Source organism: Sturnira hondurensis, unplaced genomic scaffold (genome assembly GCF_014824575.4).
Source record: "Sturnira hondurensis isolate 20B ecotype Veracruz unplaced genomic scaffold, ASM1482457v3 Scaffold0014745, whole genome shotgun sequence".
Taxonomy (NCBI): Eukaryota; Metazoa; Chordata; class Mammalia; order Chiroptera; family Phyllostomidae; genus Sturnira; species Sturnira hondurensis.
Genome location: NW_028087376.1, coordinates 4,312,029 through 4,338,694, shown reverse-complemented (window position 1 = coordinate 4,338,694; position 26,666 = coordinate 4,312,029). Strand labels below are relative to the sequence as shown.

General features: G+C 37.4%; 1 long non-coding RNA gene across 1 annotated transcript in view; it reads right to left on the bottom strand.

Annotated features, from left to right (window-relative positions):
• Positions 1-26,666, bottom strand: part of LOC118999263 (uncharacterized) — a 92,277-nt gene that overhangs the window by 45,624 nt on the left and 19,987 nt on the right. The window contains exon 2 of the long non-coding RNA XR_005069071.1: positions 21,443-21,521. This is a non-coding gene — a long non-coding RNA (uncharacterized LOC118999263). The remainder of the gene's footprint in view (positions 1-21,442; positions 21,522-26,666) is intronic.

Sequence of the window (26,666 nt, the reverse complement as noted above, 5' to 3'; positions counted from 1 at the left end):
CATTACTAAGTGTTAGAGAGCTTCATATCACAAACTTACGGAGTCATTGTGATGAGAAATTCCCTAAAGGTGGCATTTAAAATAAGAATTATTTAAGAAATGTTTTTGGACAACTGCAAGCACATTAGGAAAAAGTAAAATTGGATCCTTGCTTCATATTTCTTACTAAAATAAATTCCTGATGGATTAAAGAACTAGACTTTAAAATGAAGCCCTTAAGCTATTTGAAAACACCTTAGGGTAGACAAAAATTCCTTAAACAAGAGACAGAAAGTGCTAAAAAATACCTAACAAATTTGGCTACATTAAAATGAAGAACTTTTGCTTTTCAAAGACATCATTAAAAGAGTGAAATGCTACCCTGACCAGTGTGGCTCACTTGCTTGAACATCTTCACACAAAATGAAAGGTCACAGATTCAACTGCTGGTCAGGATGAAAGTCTGGGTTGTAGGCTGGTCCCCAGTTGGGGTGCATGCGAGAGGCAGCCTATCAGTGTTTCTCTCACACACATCAATGTTCTTCTCCCTCTCTCCTTCCCTTCCCCTCTCTCTAAAAATAAATAAATAACATTTAAAAAGAGAGTGAAATGTCAAGTCATAAAGTGGGAGAAGATATTTACAATACAAACAGGGGTGGGTGAAACTAGGTTTACAGTTGTGACTATGCAAAATAGTTTATTTTTGCATTATTACTTATTTATTATTTATTTGTATTAGTTGTCTTCTTATTGTTATTATTTTATATCCTTACCTATGTTTTATCTTTTAGATAATGATGGCTGGTAATTTAACCTACTTTTGCCCACCCCTGTACATTCAACAAAGAACTGCTATCCAGAACATACAGTTTAAAACTACAGGTCAATAAGAAAAAAGCAACAACAGCAACAAAAATAGGCAAACATTGGAATAGGAACTTCACAAAATAGGGTATCCAAGAGTTATCTAATAAACATATGAAAAAATGCTAAATATCATCACCAGAGAGATTCAAACAAAAATCAATGACAAACCACCAGGCACTCACCAAAAGAATAGTGAGGATGTGAAGAAACTGAACTCTAAATCACTGCTGGTGGGGGTGTAAATTAGAAGCTGGCAATATCTAGTAAGGCTAACTGTATGCCTATCAAAGGTCCTGCAGGTTAAAGAACAGGCCCACTCATAGGCACACAGAAAGGAGGTGGAGGAAATAATGTCTGTCTAATGGCGGAGCCTTCGTTCCTTACTGCCACCCTGCTCTTCCACTATAACCCAGGCCTTCTACGAACACACTAATGCCTTAAATGGTCCGTATTTCTCTTTCTAGTTCTCTATTATTTAAATTTGTTTAAAATGGAAACCCTTAACATAGCTTGGCCCCAGGCTGATTGTTGTACTTAGCACATTAAAAAAGCATAGAACTGCAATACAGGATCAGAATCAGGTTAAGCAACAAATAAATATTTTTCTGATGTCAAGTTCAATAAAGCCCCTCCTCATATATAACAGAACTATTTTTTAAACCACTTTGTCTAACTACTGTTTCTCTTGGTTATAAACCTCAGTGTTTAGAATCCTTAGTCCTCAATTCCTGCCTATAATCAAAATTCAAGGCCATGGTCTTATGTACTATTTATTTTGTTTCTGATGCCATCTGTCTATTATCTTAGGGTCTATGAAGCCTCATGTTTATGAGTTTACTAAACCTGCTGATATTTTATTACCTAGGGATTCCATCTGAAATCAGTTACCTGGAATTCATCACAGGTTTTTTTTTTCCCGTTAGAAAATACTTTACATTCCTGTTGCTTACCAGAATCTAGTAAATCTGCATCAGACTAAAATTTGTAATCGATGTGGTCAAAACTTTTTAAAGTTTTTCCAAATCTGTGTCTTTAGGAAAATGCTAAACTGCTGCTTTCATTGTCAGTCTATGGGTGTCCGACCATGTAGAGACAGCAAGCCTGGGCATCTAAATATCCTTGTGATAGTTAATACTGCCACATTACGTTGTTATCAGTCTTACTAGTACTGTATTGGGGCCTGAAAGGCTTGCATTAAATACAGCATCTTAGCAACTATAGAAATTTAGTTTGTGTTATTTAATAATAGTAATATTAACCTTGGAGAGCCCTCAGCTAATTAGCAATCCTTTTTAAGAAAGTAAAAATTTCTAGACAATACCTAAGGGAGAGAAAGAAGACTCTCAAATTTCAACAAAAGGCATGATTTCAAGTCGTTTGCTGGAACAAAGTGAAACAAAAAAATCTCCCAGATGTCATCCCTTTCCTTTAGAGATCAAGAGGCATGGCCATGGACAGGAGCAAGGAAGAGTGTACTTTGGAGCTCTGAATCTACAGGAGAGCTTTATCTTGATTGATTAAAGCAGCAAAGAAGGCTAAGAATTACACAAACACAAAAAGGCTAAGAATATAAGCAATCTGACAAAATGAGAGAACAGGTTAATAATGATTTTTACCCTCTTCTTTAAGACATTTTATGACATTTATGCTCATGCGGGAATGCATAGTCTTCTTTAGCATAATTTTCATTTCAGATTTTGAAACTGAAGAGTTCTTCCATATGAACAAGAATCAATGAAGGCCAAGTATTTTAAACAATAGTTAATGTTATATTCAATACATCACAAATAATTCAAATATTTAATAATATGAATATTATGACAAATTGCTTTTTTCTAAAAATATTTTATTTTTTAAATTAATTTTTTGTTGACACTATTACAGATGTCACCATTCCCCCCCACCATTTGCCCACCTTCACCCATCCCTCATCCCCTCCAGCTGCCTCCATACTGTTGTCTGTGTCTATAAGTTATGCACATATGTTCTTTGGCTCATACTGTGCTCATATGAGCCCTACTGCTCATATTTTTTAAATTTAAACTTTATTGTATTTTTTCATTACCATTTAGTTCCCTTATACTTCCCTCCCTGCAGCAATCGCCACACTGTTGTACATGTCCATGAGTCCTTCTTCCTTTTTGCTCAATCCCTCCACCCCCTAATACCCACCCAGCTGTCAGCCTGCTCTCCGTCTATGAGTCTGTCCCCATTTTCCTTATTCAGTTTGTTCATTAGATTCCACATATGAGTGAAATCATATGGTATTTGTCTTTCTCTGACTGGCTTATTTCACTTAGCATAAAAACTATAGCCCAATTTCCCTTATTCTTCTTTGTAGTTGTCTTAGTTTACTCAGGCTGCTATAACAAAATACCATGGATGGCTTATAAACCACAGACATCTATGTCTTGCAGTTCTGGAGACTGTTAAGTCCAAGATCAAGGCACTGGTGGATTCTGTGTCTGGTGAGAGCCTGCTTCCTGACTCATAGACATCATTTTGCTGTATCTTCATGTTGCAGGAGGGGCAAGGGATCTCTCATGTCCTAAACATCTCCCAAAGGCTCCAGCTCCAAATATTATCATGCTAGGGGTTAGATTTCAACAAATAAATTGAAGGGAGGCAGGAAACAAACCTTCACTCTATGCCAGTTTTTAAAAAAATTATCCTGAGGCTTAAGTTTCTTGTATTTCCCTATTTCTGAGACTTCTCTGCCTTACCTGTCTCCAAACCTGGGTGTTAAAGGGCTCTCAATAATAAAATTTTAAACACTATAAAAAATTCTGAGTCAGGGGCTATAGGATGGAACCAGCCAGAAGAGTCTGAACGAGGGCAACAGATATCAGATTCAGAGGCAGGATGGCAGTAACCAGAGATATTCCAGAACTCAGCTGCCTCTATCTTTGCCACTTTAAAGAAGAAAATTCTAGCTGGACCATTCCTGGTTTCATTCATTCTTACAGAATAATAGACATTATTAGATCTATTTTATTCTACAAAGGGAAGGAAGAAGGCAAGGATATATCTTAGAAGCATCACTTGTGCTGTGTGTTATTCCCATTGTTTTCTTGATCCTCATCAGTCAGAATTCATTTCCAGCTTTCATAACTGGGAAATTTCCTGCCAAACCTTCTCATACCTACCACATACCTGGAATTCTATTGGCCCCCAAAGGTAATATGTTACCTCTCTTTATAAACAAGTATTATAGTGAATGCCAAAAATTCATAAGAATCATTAGATAACTATTAAAAGTAAAAAATATCACTTTCCACTTCTAACCTACTAAATTAGAATCCATGGGTGGGACATGCGAATCTTTTAATAAGAACCCCAGGTGATACTTTCATTAGGTAACTTTAGTACACACTGCAGAAAGTCATAGTATTTCAGTTATATGTAGTTTATCATCCAAACACTTTTGAAAGTAAAAGCAAGGCTATTAATAACTCCTTGGCCCAACAGGCAAAAACTGGGACAATTCTGGACAAATCAGTATATCTGGTCATCCTAATTCTTTGTCATCATCTTCATCTCCACCTAAGTTCTTTACTTATTTTTGTAACAGTTTTATGGAGATATAACTGAGATACCATGCAGTTTATACATTTAAATGTCCAATCCAAAGTTTTTGCAGTGTATTCAGAAAGATTTGCCACCATCAAGTTTAGAATATTTCATCGTCTCCCAAAGAAACGACCCTTCAGCAGCCACCTTGCCTCTCTACGCCCCGCCCGGGGCCTAAGCAACCACTAATCTATTTGTTGTCTCTGTTGAGATGCTTATTCTCGAAATTTCCTATAAATGAAATCATGCAACATGCAATCTCTTTATGACTCATTTCTTTCACTTAGTATAATGTTTTCAAGGTGTATCCATAGCGTACAATGGCATGTCAGTAATTCACTTCTTTTAATGCCAAATAATATTACATTGTATAGATATACCACATTATATTTATCCATTCATCAGTTGATGGATATTTGGGATATATAAACATTTCTAATTTTTAGCTACTATAAATAATGCTACAAAGAATATTTGTGTACAACTTTTTGCATGGACATATGTTTTCATTCCTCTTGGGTATATTCCTATGCTACCCCACTTTTTTGTCACTCCTACCTTGGAAGACTCTAATAAAGAGTTTTCACAAGTTTTGTGAGAATGCAAGAAATCAGTGAGAAGGACCGAAAGGCAGAAAACTAGGTTAGAGGCAAAACAGCTATTTTGTTTTTAAAATACACTTACACCCTTACTAGCTATGACCCAAATACTTCTCCAAAACTTACAGCAGCTGAGAACGGGTCACGGGTGAGAAAGAAACCAACCTTTAAGATCAGCAAAAATCTCTGCTTGGCTAGCAAGGGTCCTTCTTTCAGAGTTTAGTCACTTAAGAGCAAACATAATAACAACACATCAAAGCTAAAACAGGAGCTGCAAAAAGCTCCTGGGTCTTTGTTCTCTGGCCAAATACTTACATTCTGTGTCTTGAATCAGAACTTTTAATTTTTAGTGTTAATGGTTTACTCACTGGTGACTTCTTTAATTTGGTCTTTTTCTTTAAAATACATGACAGAGGCAGGCTAAGTTTTCAGGAAATGTGTTTAACCTTATAAAGATCTATACATAGGTGTAATGGTCTTATGTGAAGAGAGACACAGTAAAGTTAGTTGTGTTAAAGTAAAATCAATACCTACAGAAGAGAAAATTAGAAAAGAAACTGCTCATTTTCCTTCTCTCTCTTTTCTTTTCTCCTGTCACCAGTCTGTGCAAGTTGGAACTCTAGGAATCATTACACTATAAAAGTCTCCAGGTTTCCATTCTAATAGGTTCCAGGTTTTCCTGCTATGGGGATGAAACTAGCAGACTTTAGTAAATCCTTATTTATTTGTCCCAAAGGCCAGGCAGAATTCTTTCTTCTCTGGTGCTGGTTTCTATTCATTCACTGCCTCTTCTCAGGTTCTTTCGCTGCCCATCGTTAATCTTTCAAGCTACAGCTGGGTGGGTTCAGAACAAAACCATCAGAGGAATTGAAAAATGAAATATTTACCTGCACCAATAGGGAAAAAAAGGCCTATCATCCTTGTCCTTTCAATGCAATCACATTTTTATTTCATTTTATTCACTTTCTAGATAGGAGACAAGATACATATATACACTCACATATATTCCTCTCTCTGTTAATATATTATTTTTTTTTACTATCTATCCTCATTTGTAATAAGGTGTAATATATAGAGCTCAGTTAGTTACCATGGAGACACTGGTCCTCTGTTTCTTATCACAGAGCCACACTATCGTCTGGTGTCAGCCAAGGAGGGATGACAAAGGCCTCCCCAAGAGCCTGGCTCTGCAATTACTGAGCAATCAAGCGCCTCTTTTAATAGAGCACATCCAGGTATACGTGGCTCCTCACTTCGCCCTGTCCTCTCTCTTCTTTTTTAAACTTACATAGCAAGATGCAGTTACCGAGTATAGATATCTTCCTCTGTTAGATAGCCTGTTTATTCAGGATTTCAATGATATTCTTTGGTTTATATTACAGATCTCACTAGCTACCATCCTCTTTATTGTCACCCATATTTTTAACTTCAACAAGCATTATTTTCTGAGAATCTAGTGATCTTTCCTTTATGTATCAATCGGTTTTTGTGGGTTGTCATTGACTAACAAAATAAAGGAATGGATAAATGAAAATCGGAGTTTCTATATTTCCCCTTAATCTTGACTTTTCTGTAACATTTCTAACCAAACTGCTAAAGGCTATCAACAAAAAACATTTAAAACTTGAATGATTGGCATTCATTCATTGTTTTTCTTCTGGAGGCAATACAAATAAGAAGCTACATAAATCAAAAAGATATGAGAAACAAAAGCCTATTTTTTTCCAAAGATTTTTATCTTACTTGGGGTTGAGATACCCCAGACTTGACTTGTATGCTCAGTCTTAGTTGTTTTAAACTCACTTGGAAATTTGGGGTGAAACAGGGTATGAAAGTATGTCCTGAGGTGTTCAAACTGGACTGGATATATTATTGTAGATAGGTTACTTACAAGAACAGCTAAGTTTTCCATGTATGCAGGGGTGTCCAACCTCTGACCCACAGGCCACATGTGGCCTAGGATGGCTATGAATGCAGGCCAACACAAAATTGTAAATTTACTTAAAACCTTTTTTTGTGTGTGCCCTGGCTGGTGTGGCTCTGTGGTTTGAGCACCAGCCTGCCAACCAAAGGGTCGCTAGTTCAATTCCCAGTCAGGGCACATGGCTGGGTTGCAGGCCAGGTCCCCTGTGGGGGGTGTGCGAGAGGCAACCACGCATTGATGTTTCTCTCCTCCTTCTCCCTCCCTCCCCCTCTGCCTAAAAATAAATAAATAAATAAAATCTTTTTTTTTTTTTTTACAAGAAAGACCTTTTTCCCTCCATCAATTTTCATTAGTGTTTGTATATTCAATGTATGGTCTAAGACAACTCTTCTTCCAGTGTGGCCCAGAGACACCCAAAGGCTGGACATGCCTGCTAGTGTCTATAATGTTATAAAATATACATTTCTCTTTGATTCAAGTAAAAAGTTCTAGAACTTTGCTACCATTCACTTTCCCCAAAAGTAAGGAAAGGAAAGGTCAGGTATTTAAAAGCACAATCATGGTTGAGGTGGAGAGAGGTGGAAACAGTGAGAAACAAAATGTATATGACATGGTCACTGCTCTGAAAAAACTTAAAATCTAATTGGGAAAACAAGCCTTTAAACATATGTACAAGAGTCAATAATATGAATTCAATAGCAAAAAGCATACAGGATATCATAGTGTAAAGAGGGGAGGAAAAAGACCAATTAAGTCCAGAGTTACAAAGATTTACTGAAAGAAGTGAGATTTAAGATTGGTCTTGAAGAATAGAAAAGAAAAAGAAAAGGCATTTGGGGTAAGGAAAATAGCAGATGCTAAAATGTGGCCGTGGGAATGGTCATGGTCTCCTCAGAAGACCATGAATGTGTTATTTAGCATTACTGAAGCAAAGCATTCTTGAGTTTCAAGGTGACGATGTGAGTTTCCTCCTTTTATCCCCACTCCCCTAGATGTTCCCTTCCTCCCTTCACCAGAAACAAAATGATAGAAGCAAGGCAGAGAGGGGCAGAGAGGTGAGGGAAGGAAGGTAAGGGGAAGAGGGAGTGGGGGAGAAAGTTGAGGGGCATGGAGGGAGGGAAGAAAAGAAACAGGGGGAGAGGGAGAGGGAGGCAGGAGAACAAGTGCACTTGAAATGACACAATAAAGAAATGAAAAACAGAAGTTGCCTTTCTTCTTTCTTTTTTTTTTGCAGGTGGAGAACAAAGTGGGTTTTTGCAGGCAGAGTATGAACACGTTCTGTGTTATATGATCCCCATATGCCAGGAATGTCATTAATTAGATAGAAATGAATGACTGGAGACTTGCCAAATGCAACTCAGGAGATCAAGGGCTATATACTCACACGTTTTCACCTATGCTCTGGAATTCTTAGTGTAGCTACACAGTATGTATAGCCTTTGTCAGGAGCTTGACAGGAACCTAAATTAATATGGGTTTTTAATATACCATTGACTCCTTGCGTTTTTATTATCAAAGGATGGTCTCTAAATATACAGGGTTTTTTTTTCAGTTAGACACTGGAGAAAAACCTATTTGATCAGTGGCATGAGCTGGGGGAAAAGCTAACATAAAAGTTATTGTGGCTACTCAAAAAAGTTTGCAGAAAAAGTTTACTGGGAAGTGCCTGGAAGCAATGAAAATTTTTGTAACAGCAAATGCTCCTTATACATTATCTATTCTTACTATGTGCCAAGGACTATGTTAAATCCTTCATAGTGCATGATCTCCACATATTACAGATGAGGAAACCGAGAGTTTGAAGAGAGGGTAAGTAACCTGCCCAAAGTCACACGGTAAGTGACATGGACCTGATGGAACACAATAACTAGACTCTATTATAACAAAGAAAGAATTTGCTTTGAAAGGCATAAGTACTATAATATACATTTCTTCAGCATTTCTCTCATTTCCATTTCCTTTGATAAAGTTGTGATAAAAAGGCACAAAAGAAATAATCTGTATTTCCTTTGAAAATTTTGTCAAAAAGAAAATAATCACTGGAAAGGATGTTTCTGAATAGTCAGAGAAACGGAGACATGGTATTTAAAGGTAAATATTTCCTAGGACACTAGGGAAAAGTAGTAAAACAGTCAAGATAATTCTGTTCTTTAAAATGGTTCATCTTGTCTCTTTAGCTATGAAGGAACTCATGTAAAAAGGAAAAGAAAAACGTATGAGTAAAGAGATTTTAGCTTTCTTCATTCATACGCCATTCCATGGCTATAAGATTATAAGTACCAATGAGCTTTGCTTATTTCATGACCTTATCATTTCTTGAATAAGCCAACCTTGTCCCAATCACAGGGTATTTATTCACAATGCTCACTCCCCTCCACTTGGAATTTATGGCTGACTTTCTCAACACCCATGGCTCTGTACAGCTGTCACATCCTCAGATTGTCGTTTCCCAACTAACCCTACATGTTTCTCCTTCCCTCCCCACAACCCACTCTCTTCTTCATACTCTGTCTCAATAGTCTGCTTTTCTTCTTCTTAGCACTTATCACTGCCTGAAGTTCTTTATTATTTTTAGTCTTACATATTTTCATTTTATATATATTTAATTCATGTATAAAATGTTATGTTTTATTTGTTAATATTTTTCCTATACTTTGAAAAGTAGTTGGCACATAGTATGCACTTGGTAAATATTTGCTGAATGAATGAATGATCACTACACTGGCCAGTGGGATTAGGGCAACCCTAAAAAAGATAAATTCAGTAATGCTTAATACTTTAGAAAGTGCTTACATGTATTATGATAGTCAATATCTCACTGGAGGATAATCTGCATATCACTTAGTTATATCGGAACACCTACAAATAGCCCTGGCTGGTGTGGCTCAGTGGATTGAGTGCCGGCCTGTGAACCAAAGAGTCACTGGTTCGATTCCCAGTCTAGGGAACACACTTGTGTTGCAGACCAGGTCCCCAGTAAGGGGCCCACAAGAGGCAACCATACACTGATGTTTCAATCACTCTCTCCCTCCCTTCCCCTTTCTACAAATAAATAAATAGAATCTTTAAAAAACACACCTACAAATAAAGAAATTCTCTTTGTTACCAGGAGTCTTATTTACATAAAGGCTCTCAGCTCATTTTAAATTCTTAGCATAGCTGCATGCCCAGTTACTGTCCAAACTCCTTTTAAAGCATTGGTTAAAAAAAAGACTTTTAGTAGAATGCAGAAGAGTATCGATATGTATTGTTTCAATGAGTTTTGAAGTTTTTATTGCCATTTCCAACAGACAATAAAGTTCTTGCTTTCACTTGCCAGAAATGCTCCTGTAAACACTGAGGTTTTCATTTCTGCTTTTCTGACTAATATTGGTTTTACCACTCTGAACAGCTAGAAGATAACATCATTTCTGTAGAATGATTCATTGTTGTAGAATGAATATCTATGTCACCCCAAAATTTATATGTTGAAACATTTCTCCAGTGTATTTGGAGGTGGAACTTCTGAGATGTGATTATGTTATGAGGGTGGATCCCTCAAAAATGGGATAAGTGCTCTTATAAAAGAAACCCCAGAGAGATCCCCCTCACACCTCCTTCAATCCCATGGGAAGGCCACCTAGGAACAAAGAAGTGGGCTATCACCAGACCCACTGATCTTGGACTTTCCAGCCTTCAGAATTGCAAGATATAAATTTCTGTTGTTTATAAGCTACCTAGAACATGGTATTTTGTTATAGTGACCTGAATGGAGGGCTAAGATACCACAGTAAACAAATGAGAAACAGAACAGGTGACTGTTTATTTATAACCCAAAGTAAGTTTGGAATTTACTAGATATTTGAGGAGAGAATGGCATCCAGGGCTGAGAATTTGATCTCATACTCTTGAATGTTCTTTGCTGATTGGTCTAGGAATTAGGAACATGGGTTCCATCCCATTTCAGTTTCCCTGGTCTGATAGTATACTAAAGAATTAGCAGTCTGAATGTACCTCCTGCCCCTCAATCTCCCACGGTAGCAAGAATGAACATATTTGGAGAACATACAAGTAGCAATTTTCCCTAAACTGAGAAGCAATTACATTTCAAAAACACTTGAATTATTGGCATCCTCACTGCCAAATACTTTTTATTTGTTTTCAATGAGGCTTAGGCAACAAATACAAGAAAATCCTATGTTGGAAATGACAAAGAGATCCCAGTTCCTTCCATTATTTCCAATGGGAGTCCACTTTTTAAAAAATTTATTTTTGTTGCAATAAATTGATGACTGAAACTAAAGGTTTTGCCTACTGAATCTTTTCAAGGAGAAACAGAGACTATGGGTCACAATGACTCCCATTCAGGCTTCTGCTCTTAATTCATCAAGGAGTTCTGTTTCATTTTCAGAGCATCACACATTGTTTCAAATGTTCTTTCACTGCAGGAAGTGAAAACAGATGTCTTGTTCCTTGGACATATCTGGTAAAAAAGAGCCCCATTCCTGGTGTAGTCTCCAGTCACAAGACCCCCTCTTAACTGACTGAAAATGACTAACCATTCTCTTTTTGTAGCATTATTATTGTGCAAATGTATATCCCATTATGTACTCATTAACTGATCATTTCTTAAAATGTATGTCTATCAATAATATGCCTATGTTGCAAACATATCCAGCAATTTTCACCTTAAAAATTTGCACTGTGGCCATGACTGGTGTGGTTCAGTGGGCTGAGCATTGTCCTGCAAATCAAATAAAAGTCCCCAGTTCGATTCCTGGTCAGAGTACCTGCTTAGGTACCTCAGTATACGAGAGGCAACTCTCATTTTACTTCTCTCATTTCACTTCTCTCTCTATTCCCTTCTCTCTAAAAATAAATAAATAAATTCTTTCAAAAGTCTGCATTGTGCATTTACCTGAAAAAGAGTGTTTTAAATAGAATATAATGTTCAATGCATCATATGGAATTCTTCTCAGAAAGCTTTTGGTCCTTTATCACTACTCCAGAGAAGATGCAAGGTGACAATTGAGGGTACTAAGTAGTAATGGGAAAACCTGTAATAAAGGTTATATAAAATATATATATAATGTTTTTTTAAAAGAGCAAGCTAATTGGATTAACTATAGAGCAGTATTTAGTGAACTAGTACAGGTAAGTAATGTGTTAAGTAGACCCTGAACAAACCCAATAATGGTATTAGGATTACAAAAGAATATAGAAAATGATAAATTGCAAGAATGCAATTTCGAACAGCTATGCAAAGCCTTTAAGATGAGCAAATGTAATGGAAGTTCCCTCCCTAGCTTTAGTAGTACCTAAAATTAATACATGCTACCTGGAGGTCTCATGCTTCCTGCTACCTGGCTTAGTCCTGGCCAGGTAGCTCAGTTAGAACATCATCCTGATATACCAAGGTTGCAGGTTCAATCCCTGGTCAGAGCACATACAAGAACCAACTAAAGCCCTGGCTGGTGTAGCTCAGTGGATTGAGCATGGGCCTGTGAACCACACGATCGCCGTTCAATTCCCAGTCAGGGCACATGCCTGGGTTGCAGGCCAGTTCCCGGGGGGGGGGGGGGGGGGGGGNCTCATGAGAGGCAACCATACATTGATATTTCTCACCTTCTCTCTCCTTCCCTTCCCCTCTAAAGATAAATAAATAAAAAATTTAAAAAAGAACCAACTAAAGTATCCATCAATAAGCAGAGAAACAAATTGATGTTTCTCTCTTTCTTCTCTCCTCTCCGTCTTTTTAGATTTTTCAATCAATAAATTTTTTAAAATCCTGGCTTTCCCAAACTCCCTTTCTTTTTCATTTTAATAAGGTATTTTTAAAAAATCCATACCTGGGGATATGTTTAGAGAGGAAATGGGGTAGAGAGAGGGGGAGAAGGAGAGAGGGAGAGAAAGAGAAAAATGTTGACATCGGAGAGAAACATCAATGCATCCACCAACTGCCTCTGGTATGCACCCTGACTGGGGATTGAACCTGTAATCTTTTGGTGTATGGGAGAACACTTGAACCAACTGAGCCACCTGGCCAGGGCAAGTTAGTTGGGGTTTTTTTTTTGTTTTTTTTTTTAATAGAATATAAAAACAAGCCCTGGCTGGTGTAGCTCAGTGGATTGAGAGTGGGTTGTGAACCAAAGGGTCACAAGTTCGATTCCCAATCAGGGCACATGCCTGGGCTGTGGGTCAGGTCCCCAGTAGGGGGTGTGTTAGAAGCAACCACACATTGATATTTCTCTCCCTCTCCTTCTCCTTCACTTCCCCTCTCTCTAAAAATAAGTAAATAAAATCTTTTTAAAAAGAATATAAAAACAAACAGTAACAAAAAGAAAGCAAATCAACAAGATGTGGCAGTATCTAGAAGATACATACATCATTCAGCAGGAAATGTTAAGTTAATGGAATGACAGGCCAGATGCTGGTTGTTACCCTTCAGATATTTTTCATTCACATTCTATAAGAACGTACTCAAGAAATTATAGTTATACACTGTAACATTTTTCAAAGATTTTATTTACTTATTTTTAGAGAGAGGGGAAGGGAGGGAGAAAGAGAGAGAGAAACATCAATGTGTAGTTGCCCATCAGGCGCTCCCTACTGGGGACCTTGCCTGCAACCCAGGCATGTGCCCTGACTGGGAATTGAACTGGCAACCCTTTGCTTCACAGTCTGGTGCTTAGCCTACTGAGCCACATCATCCAGGCCCCATTGTAACATTTTTTAACTTTATTAATATTTTTCACTGAAAAGGTAGTATTATGCCCTATTACTGATGATTAAATAAGGACACTTACATTCATACAATCAAATATTTTTCTCTATATTAATAACCTGGAGAAATTGTATATCTATTCCATTGATAAATGTACTGTATATATTTTTTGTTTTTTTAGCAAATATCCTTTGTAATGGTCTTTAGTATCAGTTTAAGAAGCCATAGAACAAAGTTCATCATATTTTTAAATCCATCTCTTTTCTAAAAAGATTTATTTATATGTCTACTTATTTATTTATTTATTTATTTATGTATAGGGGAAGGGAGGGAGAAAGTGAGGGAGTGAAACATGGATGTGCAAAAGACACACTGATTGGTTGCCTCGTGCACACCCCCAAGTGGGGACCTAGCCCACAACCCAGGAATGGGCTCTGACTGGGAATCAAATCTTTCACTTTGCAGGCTGGCACTCAACCCACTGAGCCACACCACCTAGGGCTCTTTTTTGTTATTTAAACAAAAATCTCCTACCTTGGTCATTAGGCTTATTTCCAAATGACTTCTTGATTGTTTCAAAAACAAAAACGTATTCTCAATTTAACAACTTGCAAAGTTAGCATGGGCATGATGTGATGTGGACCTTGCAATATCTGTTGCATCCATCTTTTCCTTTTCATTCCCACAGCTAATGCCCCAATCCAACCCCTCACTTCCTCCTTCTAAATCTCTATCTTTTAACTAATGCCTCTGTGACAATGAATTATACACAGTATTGCCAGGATCATCATCTCAAAGCACAGCTCCTTTTTGCCCTCTTGCTTAAAAACTTTCAGCTGGCTTCCCAAGAAAGATTCTCTACTCTCTTGCCTTCTAACATCTAACACTTGCCAATGCCATGTGCCTGGCATTGTTCTAGGTACATTATATGTATATTATTCTTCACAATAACTCTGTGAGTCAGGTAAAAGTACTGTATCTCCATTTTACAGTTGAGTAACTAGATAATATGTTTCAGTACTGAGATTTGTACCCAGCGACTCTGGCTCCAGAATTCTACCACTCTGTTTCTTTTCCTACATTATCTGATATTTCACCATTCTCTGACCTAACCAAGTTTTTTCCTGCTTTTGGGTCTTTGCTTACTTCCCCCTCAACCCCACTGACTGTTATGCCCTTTCCTATATTTTCCTATTCACATCCTTCAAGTTCAATCTGAAATGCTACCTTTATCATGAAGCTCACTCATATTCCTTCTCATGATATACCTCTACTACAACCATTATAACATTATATTTTGTATTATATTAATTTGTACATACATTTCTAAATTACAACTCTTGCAAGACTAGAACCATTTCTTACCCTGTGTTCCCTCCCCAACTTTAGCATTCAGTTATTATTGTTACTGGCACAATGCAGATTGGCAGGCAATTGCTATAACTGAAAATATATGAACTAGTGCTGAGTGAAATCATAATATATATATATATATATATATATACACACACACTATAGGCACTTGGTAAATGTTAACTGATATGAAAAGATGAATATATTCAAAAGACTGTACCACAGCCTCTGAGGGCAATTCCATAATTGTTTTGGACATTGGTACAATAAATATATAGCATCCAAAAAAATCACTTTAAAATGACAACAGATTTTTATGAACTCATACATCTATTCTTATTTATTGAATACCTACTATATGACAAGCACAGGAAATATGAAAATACAAAAAATGAAAGTTCGAGCCTCTCTCTCTCCCACACACACATGTACACACACACACACCTCTCATTGTTGAGGGAAGATGTCTCAATAGGAAAATTGGAAATTTTCCTGTGGTATAATTCTCTAAAAACATACCAACAGGGTAGAGGCCTCCCTTCAGTGGGGACAATCAGGAGGAACCCCCCAAAGTTCTAGAAACAATGAGATATAATTCACACACTCCCATAAACTTGCAGGAAAAAAGTTTCATGTTTTATATATTTAATGTGTGATGACTACTATGCACAGAATTTGTGGAAATTTGAGATTCCTGGGTAGAAGATACTACATTAGTTCAACGTGTGAACACAGACGAGAGCTTTGTCAGCCATCAAAAATGCAGCTTTAATGTATCTATTAAGGTGTATGTTTGAAGTTGTGCTATTGCCTAGGTCTCTATATGATAATATCCACAAAAGAGAAGTCTAGCTTTTTAAGAATTGCAGATTTTTCTTCTTTATTTCCACAGATGTCTGCTTTTATTTTGAGCCAATCTTCCTCTTATTTATATTGAATAAACCCAATAAAATGTTCCTTTTCTTTCACTTTCTGTTTATTTAATTAAGATGATTTTCTACATGATTGATTATAAAGGCCATAATTATACTATCAAATACCTATCAAACTAACAATTTAATGTAAAACATTAACACTTGGCAGTGTTTAAATCTAAAACAATATAAAAATCCTGTGTGTATAAATAAGGAAAATTTATTCAGGCTATTTATTTCCTCTGGAGTACAAAAGAAAGCTTTGGCTGTTCTTATTATTAATCATTATATACTATTGTAAAGCAGAATAGTTTATAAGCTGTTATAAATAGCAGATGGCTCTGCCAAACCAAGATACTTTTCTGATGAGTTTATAAAGGGCACTAGCCGTTATGAAACCAGGAAAGATAATATGACAACAGAAGAACACAGCATAAGCAAAGCATACACTAGAAGGTAATACCTATAGTGAAAGATATTTGGGGATAACAATCAGAGAACTGTGGGTTTGCAAGGGATTGCATTAGAAGTCTCCCTTCCTTTGGCTGATAGAATAGGCACACACCTATTCTAGATAAATTAAGAATGTTTTTTTTTGTTTTTAGCCTCTCTTAGAATTGGAGATGTTGTCACCCACTTTGGTTACCCATGCTGTGTTTATACTACATTTAAGTCTATTTCTCTTCTTCTGTACTGAATTAAGATGGAAATGAACTGGGTAGCACCCTTTCTGTAGCAAGGCCCTTTCCCTACCTGAAGATAACATTTAACCACCTGTCAGTCTCATTATTCCAGAATAAAAAAAGAAAGTAAAGGTTTTTTTTAAAGGATGTTAATTCTGGCCAAGATGGAGGTGTAGGTGGAAATACTGTACCTCCTCGCACAACCAAAGTTAAGGACAACAAAGATTTAGAAACAAAAAAAACAACCAGACCAGACAGAAAATTGAACTGTACAGAAGTCTGACAACGATGAACCATTCATCCACACCGGGCGGATTCAGTGGCTGGCAGAGAGGGGTCCTGGCAAAAAAAGGGGGTGGTTGGCAGACCCAGGTGCAAGGAGAAAATGAGCAAACCCAGTGAGACGTGCAAGGTGGTTGGCTGACCGCGGACACACATTTGCATGCAGATAAACCAGGTAAAAAATGGTCAGTGAGACAGACTGCGCAACCCAGGGCCCCAGTGATGGGAAATAAAGCCTAAAAGCACTGACTAGGAAAGCTTTCGGGGGGGGTGAGGTACTGGGAGAGGCTCCCAGCCTCACAGTAGAGTTCGTTGGAGAGACCCACAGGGTCCTAGAATGCACACAAGCTCACACACCCGGGAACCAGCACCAGAAGGGCTCCATTTGTTTGTGGGAAGTAGTAGAGGGGACCAAAATCTGAGAGAGCATGGAACAAGCGCCACTGCTCCCTCTCTGACCCTGCCCCCACATACAGTGTCACAACTCAGCCATGTGGGTTGCCCCGCCCCAGTGAACACCTAAGGCTCCACCCCTCATACATAACAGGCATGACCTGACCAAAACATTATGGCTCATACAGAAGAATAGATCAAAGCCCCAGAGCCCATACTTCTAAGTGACCAAGAGATAGCCAACCTATCAGATGCACAGTTCAAAACTCTGGTGATCAGGATGCTCACAGAACTGGTTGATTTGGTCACAAATTAGATGAAAAAATGAAGGTTACACTAAGTGAAATGAAGGAAAATGCACAGGGAACCAATAGAGGCGGAAAGAAAACTGGGACTCAAATCAATGGAGTGGACCAGAAGGAAGAAAGGAACAATCAAACAGAAAAGAATGAAGAAACAAGAATTCAAAAAACTGAGGAGAGGCTTAGGAACCTTCAGGACATCTTTAAATGTTCCAACATCCAAATTATAAGGGTACCAGAGGGGGGAGAGGAAGAGCAAAAAGTGGAAAACTTATTCGAACAAATAATAAAGGAGAACTTCCCCAGTCTGGCAAAGGAAATAGACTTCCAGGAAATCCAGGAAGCTCAGAGAGTCCCAAAGAAGTTGGATCCAAGAAGGAACACACCAAGGCACATCATAATTACATTAGCCAAGATGAAAATGAAGGAGAGAATTCTAGAAGCAGCAAGAGATAGGAGATAGTCACCTACAAAGGAGTTCCCCTCAGACTGTCAGCCGATTCCTCAAAAGAGACCTTGCAGGCAAGAAGGGGCTGGAAAGAAGTATTTCAAGTCAGGAAATCCAAACACCTACATCCAAGATTCCTCTATCCTGCAAAGCTTTCATTTAGAATGGACGGGCAGATAAAGTGCTTCTCAGATAAGGTCAAGTTCAAGGAGTTCATCATCACCAAGCCCTTTTTATATGAAATGTTAAAGGGACTTATATAAGAAAAAAGAAAAAAAATATGAACAGTGAAAGGAGAGTAAACTCGAAGTTACTAACAACCACACCTAAAACAAAAGCAAACTAAGAGGACAGCTAGATCAGGAGTGGAACCAGAGAAATGGAGATCACATGGAGGGTTAGCAACAGGGAAGTAGGAGGAGGAGAAGTAGGGAGAAAGTACAGAGAATAAGTAGCATAGATGGTGGGGAGAAAATAGACAGGGGAGGGCAAGAGTAGTGTGGGAAGTGTAGAAGCTAAAGAACTTATAACACATGAACAAGAACTAAAGGGGGAAATGTGGGGGGAAGGGGTGTGCAGGGTAGAGAGGAATGAAGGGGGGTTGTGGGGGCAAGTTTGCCAGCAAGTCCCCCCGTTCGCCAAGGATGAAAGTAATATGACCAAGACATGATCTGCCTGGGGAGGAGAGGTGGCCAATGTCTCAGAGGAGAAAGGCCAGGAGCCCCTTCCTCAATGGCTTTTATTGGGTTGTAATACACAGGAATACAGCTGGTAAGGATAAATAGTAGACAACATTTCAAAGAAATCTGAGGGCTTAGTCTGAGTCAGTGTCGGTCAGGAAAGAGAACTGCAGAAACTTTGGGAGACATACTCATTTCCTGCTTGGACCACTGACATATGAATGAAAGCATTCTTAGCAAAGCAGGCTTCACAGGACTTTTAGGAATTCTTTCTTATGCCTGATCACCCCAGATCCTGTTCTAGCTGGGCAAGGGGCTGCACTGCCTCCCCCATCACAGGCTTTTAGGCTTAAGTGGATTAGAGCCAGGAAGTGCTTCTCCCAGAGGACATGGGGACTCAGACTATGTCAGAATAGCCGGGGGGTGAGGGTCCATCACTCCCTCTTTGTTGCAGCCCCCCAAGTCCTTCCATGATGGCCTCCCAAGTGATCGTGTCTGGCTTAGGTTGCCTCTCCTCTGAGGAGTCTTACCCATCATCAACTAAGCGACCATGCATTGGGGGCAGGGGAGGAAGCAGAGGCAGTGTTTGATACCAGAGACAAGCTTTGTCTCCTTGTGGACAAGGAGACATTCCAGACAAGGAGGCTCACATCCCAGAGGTCACTCACTCATCCTTAGCCATGGGAGGCAGTTACAGTTCCTGAAACCAGGCAGAGCAGTTCCCAACAGGGGGGAAATGGGACAACTGTAATGGCATAATCAATAAAATATATTTAAAAAAATAAAGGATGTTAGAGGATATGGTTTAATGTTGACTCACACATAACATTCAAAAAACTTAAGCAAATGAGGGAAGAGGAAAGGAATAATCAAAAATTTTTTTAAAAGCAAGCCAAATGATTTAGGAAATAAAGGCTAAAAGGAAAAGATAAAGAAAACAGCTCCATGATTCAAATATAAGATTTGCATTCTTATTACATGCCAGGCCCTGTTCAGAGTGCTTTATATAGTTGTCCTTGTCATCATCATCACCATATAATCACCATCAATATCACATCATATAATCATCATCCTCATTAAATATCACCCTATAATCATCAATAATCATATCACCATCATCATTTAAACACCATCACATATTTGTCATATAATCATTACCGTATGATCCTCATTAGTAATCATGATCACCATATCATCATATCATCACACAGTCATCACCAGAGAGTGGTCAGCACCAGATCATCATCATCATCATCATCATCTAATAATCATCATAGTTATATCATCATCATATAATCACCAGATCATCACCATCATCATTTGATCATTATCATCATATAATCATCACCTTATAACCACCATAGAATCATGTTCATTACTCTATAATTATCATCATATATAATCATATAATCCTCATCATTAATAGAATCATTATCATATAATCATCATCATCATATAATCATCATTACCATCACAGAATTATCTTTGTTGTCCTATAACCCTGATATAATCCTCATCATCAATAAACACAATCATCATCACATAATCATCATCAATAAAAATGATCATCATCTAATCATCACCATTTAATCATCATATAATAATCATCATATAATCATATAGTTATCATACAATCATAAGCATCATATTTTCATCATCACTATCATATAATCATCACCAGGTAATCACCATCATCAATAATCATCACCATATAATCACCATTATGTAATTGTAATCATCATATAATCATTAATCATCAATCATCACATCATCATATAATTATTACCATCAATCATATCATCATCAATAATCACATAACCTTCACCATAAAATAATCACCATCATAGTTATAATTGTCAATAATCATATAATCATCATCATATTAGCTAACTTCTTTGAATGTGTACTTTGTGTCAGGCATCATTCTAAATACTTTTCATACATGAACTCATAATCTTCACAGTATACTAAGGGTAGGATTATTCCCATATTTCAGAAAAGGAACTAAAACATAGGTTCAAAATACCTTCATATTCCTGGAGCTTTCTATAAGAAACAATATTATTTCTATTGTACAGATGAAAAAACTGAGCAGCACAGATTAAGTAACATGCCCATAATCAAATCACCCAGGAGGTGACAAGAAGTGGGAATTAAACCAAGAATTTTCTGGTTACAAAGTACTTTTTGGCTACATGTTTATCTTGAGAGAAGAAAGAAAATAACAGTAAGCACCAGCACTTAACTTGAGAAGAATGGAAATAACAATAATAAGCACAATAAGAGAGCATCCACACTGTTCAAAGTATTAAATATTAACATTTAATCCTTGTGATAACTCTTATGAAACTAGATTTTATTCCTACCCCCATTTCACAAATGAGGAAACTGATGTACATGATCCTAAGATAACTAGGTTTTTCAGCTGCTAAATGGGGAACTGGGACTCTAACTCAGTTCCAGAGCTATGCTGTTACCACAACATCATACTGTCTCTTGTTATTTAAATATATAACAGGAACAATTATTTGGGATACTGAAAAATGAGAATTGTCTCCTAGGTGAGTATACTCTAGTTCTACTATTGTGCTAATATTTATGGAGCACTTACTAAACACTTCTGGCAGACACTGTGATGTTCCACCCAGATCCCACTTCAGGAATGAAGGACTTTACTTCACCAGCTGATGCAAATCCTTAGGGAAGATGGCATTCAGTTGTCAGCTCTTGGTTAAAAAAACTTACCTTTGGGGTTGGGGCTGAGGTCTCTGGTGGGACTGCACTACAGCTCATCTTCCATAGGTGTTGATCCCAAGAGCACTCCCTAACAAATAATAAACATCCTGAATATTAATTTCCACTTTAGAGTCTGCTTCCCTGGAAAACTAACCTGCAACGCTTTACATAATCTCCTTTATCTCTGATTAGGTGCTATTATTATCCTCATACACTCCATCACTCTACAAGTGAAGAAACTAAGGCTTAATTTGTCCAAGGTCATAGAGCTGATCAAGAATGGAAACAGAATTTGAACTGAGATTACTTAATTCTGGAGGCTGTGCTCTCAATCTCTGTATGATTTTGTGTAGAGAGAAAAGCTTCAGTAATTGGGACTTATCATTAGTTCAACATGTGTTCAAAATGTAATGCTGAGGGGGTGAAAAGGCACTTTGAGGGCCTCTCAGACCTTGAGAAAAAAGGAATCTAGCATTTATTTTTAAAGCATAAGTAAGAATAATGATAATATTTGGATGACCTGAAATATAAACCAGGTGGCCTAAAAAGGAAGACTGGTCAAGAAAATAGTGGAACAATTTTTCCTCTAGTCCTTCTACAATTTATTCCTTCAGAAGAGAAAACTGAGGACAAAGGACAGTTCCCATAAAATAGAGAAGAAAAAAGTTCAATTATACATTAAATTATCTTAAATTCAAAGAGAAAAGGCTTTACTCTGCAATAGGCAGTGTTTATCGTCTGATACATCTGTCTAGCATCTTTCCTCATATGAGAGAAGTTGAAAACATAAAATGCCAGCATATGGCCCTTACTAATGAGAAGTTACAGAGTATGATATCTGTGTACAATATCCAAAGAGATACGGGGCAATACCAAAAGGTGGGGAAGGGAGAGTAAAGTTGAAATAGCAGAGAGCCACAGCTTTTGCCTGAGTTGTGGTATTCAATTACAGCTTTTTTCCAATACTGTAAATCTCTAGATATTATTATCCATCTTAATTTTCTTACTTTTTCTAGAACAGATGAGATTCAAGACATAAATAAATCCCTTGACTCATATGTAAGATTAAGTTGTGTGGAATCCACTTTCAAAAATTGCACTTCATTTTTGTGAGCATGGATAATTTCCTATATTTCTAATGTAGGAAAGAAAAAATTTCAACTAAAGAAATCTAAATATTAAATTTATCTCTAGTGCTCATATGTCCTGGGTGCATTTTTTAAATTCCACTTAAAACCCAAAGTAAATCTAAAATATACCCACAACATAAGAGGACCTGAAAAACCAAGTTCAGAGAAAATAGGATGCAGTTAGCAAAGATTACATGCATCAGTGAACTGTACTAAATTGAACACTTTTAAATGCCAGAGATTTTCTCTGTGAAACTTGGGGGTTTGAAAGAAAAATCAATAATGTTGGAGAACAGAAACCCTCTTCACACATCTCTAATTAATCATAGCAGAATCTGGTGGATTTCCATATTATAAATAGATCAAACTTCCGAAATTAGTTTTGATCCTAGTTTCATTCTGTACATCTTCCAGAAAAAAATCCACTGAAGACAATCAAAGGATTTTTGACCTTGAGTGATCCCCAAGATCATTCTTTCGGTTTGCAACCATCCTACATTATGTTCAATGTCTGTCTAATGTTGCCTACAGCAAATCTCCCTGGAATCACTGTTAAAGAGCTCCATTTATAAGAACAGGCCAAGGATCTTCAAACTGGTCGGCTTCAACTTTAGCTCGAACCTTCATTAGTAAGTGAAACCAGGCACAAAGAGGCACAGGTCTTCAGATCTTTTATTTTTTAATAAATTGAATAAATATTGGCCATATTGTTTATATTAGGACATGAACCCATCTGTAAAGTCATTGCTCAAGTCTAATAATGAAGTAGGTAAAGGGTTTTTGTGTTTTTCTGAATAATCAATACCAAAGCTGCTGATGTAAATTTATTTGAACCCCTGGGAACAATTCTTTGAAGTTCTGGGAAATTTTTAAGTATAGTGTGCAAATTAATAAGTGGACAAAAACATCTCTGTCAATGTGTTCATTGTTATTTGGAGAGGAAATATATCTTTAAATGCAGTCTCTCTTGCTCCTTCTATAACCCCTTCCCCCGTATCATTTCTTTTACAAAAGAAACTCATGACAGTGAGCAGAACACAAAACATTCTTTTTGGTCATGATTAGAAGTGATGTAGATGTAACCTTTCTGAACAGGTTGACTCCTCAAGCCCCTCAAACAGTCTCCTTCTTTCCACCCTTTTGTAATGCTCTCATAATTTTCCCTTTTCCAATCATTTCACATCAAGTTTTAGAGCCTGAGCTAACCAGATGATTTGAAGGCATTTTCAAAAGGAATTCTACTAGCCTGCTTTGGTGGTATGTGTTGTTTTGAATGGGATGCATCTATGATATTAAAAATATATTTTTTCATTACTGCCTATTTTCACAGTCCACTAAGCAAAAACACAAAGCAATTTTTTTCCTTCCCCCATTCTCCCTTTCTCCCTTCATTCCCTTTCTTCCCCTGTGGAGTTCAAATTAAAGAAAGGTGAAAATTGAAGCTGTAGTAGGCAAGGCGATTGTAACATGCATATTTGATTTTTATGATGGATCTAAATTGCTGAATAAGGCCATGGAACAAAGGGAGACTGCAGCTTCCTGCCCATCACATGCAGCCAACTGAATGCAGAACAAAAGCTTTGGCCATTAGGGTCTCAGCAGGGAGACACATTATATAAATGACTTTGTCTTTTCTGCCCCCTCCCCCCCACTGGGTGCACTGGACAGAGGTGGGGGTGTGCATGTATTGTGATTTGCCAGTGCAGGAGATAAGAAACCTGGGAATAGAAATGTACAGCACATTATGATCCACAAGGGCCATGCTTTACTCACTGGACCAGCGTAGCTTTCAGTGCTTTGGTCAGAGCGCCACCTAAGCCAACTACTCCACTGAGAAACTTGGTGCCTTTTCAGAGTAACCTGTAGCTTTTTATTGTTTCTTTCATCAGGAATGATGATATATAAAGAAAAACACTGGGGGAAAGTATGAAGTACTAGTATTCCAAGGTAATTGCCAGTCCTGCTTTAAAGAACAAATTGACATACATACAGTTCATTGTGGCACTAGTTTTGTAAGAAACTACTACGCTTAATTCCTCCTTCTAGACTCAAGGCTTTTCTTTTGGCAGGAAAAAAGAAATATATATTAATAAAAATCCTAAGCTATCACACAGCTGAGTCAACCTACTTTTAAGAGGCCCCCTGTGGTGGTGACTTGGATAGGAGCTACTGTTTACTTGGCTTAAAACACCAGCAATCCTGCACAAACACATTCAACAATCCTGGCGTAGAATTTGTCTTGTACAAGGATTTTAGTGTCCCTCGAAAGGTGAATTATTTTATGACTTCTAGTATCACTGAATGAGGAAGGGAACAGGAAAGGATTGTCTTTGCAGACTGTAACCTGAAGCATAGGGTGGTTAAATACACCAAATGTGACAATGAGTTGGGGGCAGGCTAAGACTGAAACCCAGGTCACTAGATGCTCACTTTAGCCCTATCACTATATACTTCCTGTGAGGGAATATTTCTTAATGGTAAGTTTCTATTTCTTAGTACAAACTGTACTAAGATGTTCCAAGAGTCTTCTGACTTACATGAAAGCCGAAAAGTCTTGAGGGACAGTGTGTTGTCACTATAGAGTTAATTATAGAGGTCACCAATTTACTTTTTTAATAGTTCTTTTGCCTCAAATTTAAGATGGTTAAATACCTTTTTAGGCCCTGGCCAGGTAGCTAAGTTGGTTAGAGCACTGTCCCAATATGCCAAGGTTACAGGTTTAATCCCTGTTCGGTGCATATATAAGAATCAACCAATGAATATATCAATAAGTGAAACAACAATCTTTCTCTCTCCATCCCTCAAAAAACTTAATTCCTTTTTATTGGGGGAGAGGAGAGGTCTCTTGATAAAGACTGCTTAATAGATTAAAGATAGTTTTGAGATTTGTGCTTATCAAGAGGTTTAAGGAATTGGGATGAATTGATGGTTAAGGGGAATCCATACACCTATATGGCCTAAGTGAATGAGAGTCAGTGTGGATAAATAAACAGACAGATGAGTATAATGGAGAAGAGATGCTGTATAGCCCCTAACTTCTTTATTCATTTATTTAGGAATCAAATATTCATAAAGGGCCCACTACAATTCCATGTGCTATGGATTCAGTGTGAATAAGACATGGATCCTTCCCTAAATAATAATCTTATGTATGGTTTGGGGAATGTGGTGAAGCTCTTGGTTAAACAAATATCTACATAGATTAAAAAATGACGAGAGAAAGTGCTGTGTTCCATGAGAATGTTAACTAGGATAACCTATCACACCTGGAAGGTGTTTAGGAATGGCTTTTTGAGACAGCTAAGCTAAGAAAAGAAAGATAAAGTTAGATATGCTCTAACTATCTACATTTCACCTTGCAAGATACATCTAAGATGTCAATTAAAAATGAGAGTCAAGGAAATGATATATATCTTTAGGTTCTTGTTACTTAGCTTAAAAGTAAAACAAAACACCAATTTCTCTATAAGCCTTATGTAATTCAAATTTAATTATTTCACAGTAAAAGCTAAAGGCCAGAGGGTATAGCTGCACTGTCCATATGGTAGCCACTAGCCAAACATGGCTATTTCAATTTCAGTTTTAATTAACCAAAGAAGTGAAAGACTTGTACAATGAAAACCATAAAACAATGATGAAAGAAATTGAAGACAACATGAATAAAAGGAGAAACATCCTATGTTCAAGAATTAGCTACTTAATATTGTTATGATGTCAAGACTATCCACAGAGATCTACAGATTCAGTGCAATCCTTATTGAAATTCCAATGACTTTTTTTGCAGAAATAGAAAAATCTATCCTAAAATTCATATGGAATCTCGTAAGACACCAGTAGCCAAAACAATCTTTAAAAAAGAAAATTGGAGAACTCATGATTTCAAAACTTACTAAAGCTATAGTAATCAAAATAGTGTGGTACAGTCATAAAGACAATCAACCAATGCAATAACAGGAACAGCTCAGAAGTAAAACCTTCCATATGTGGTTGATACAGACTGAATTTTGTGTGCTCCAAATTCATATGTTGAAGCCCTAACTTCCCATGTGACTGTGTTAGAGATAAAGCTTTCAAAGAGTAATTTAGGTTAAATGAGTTTCTCA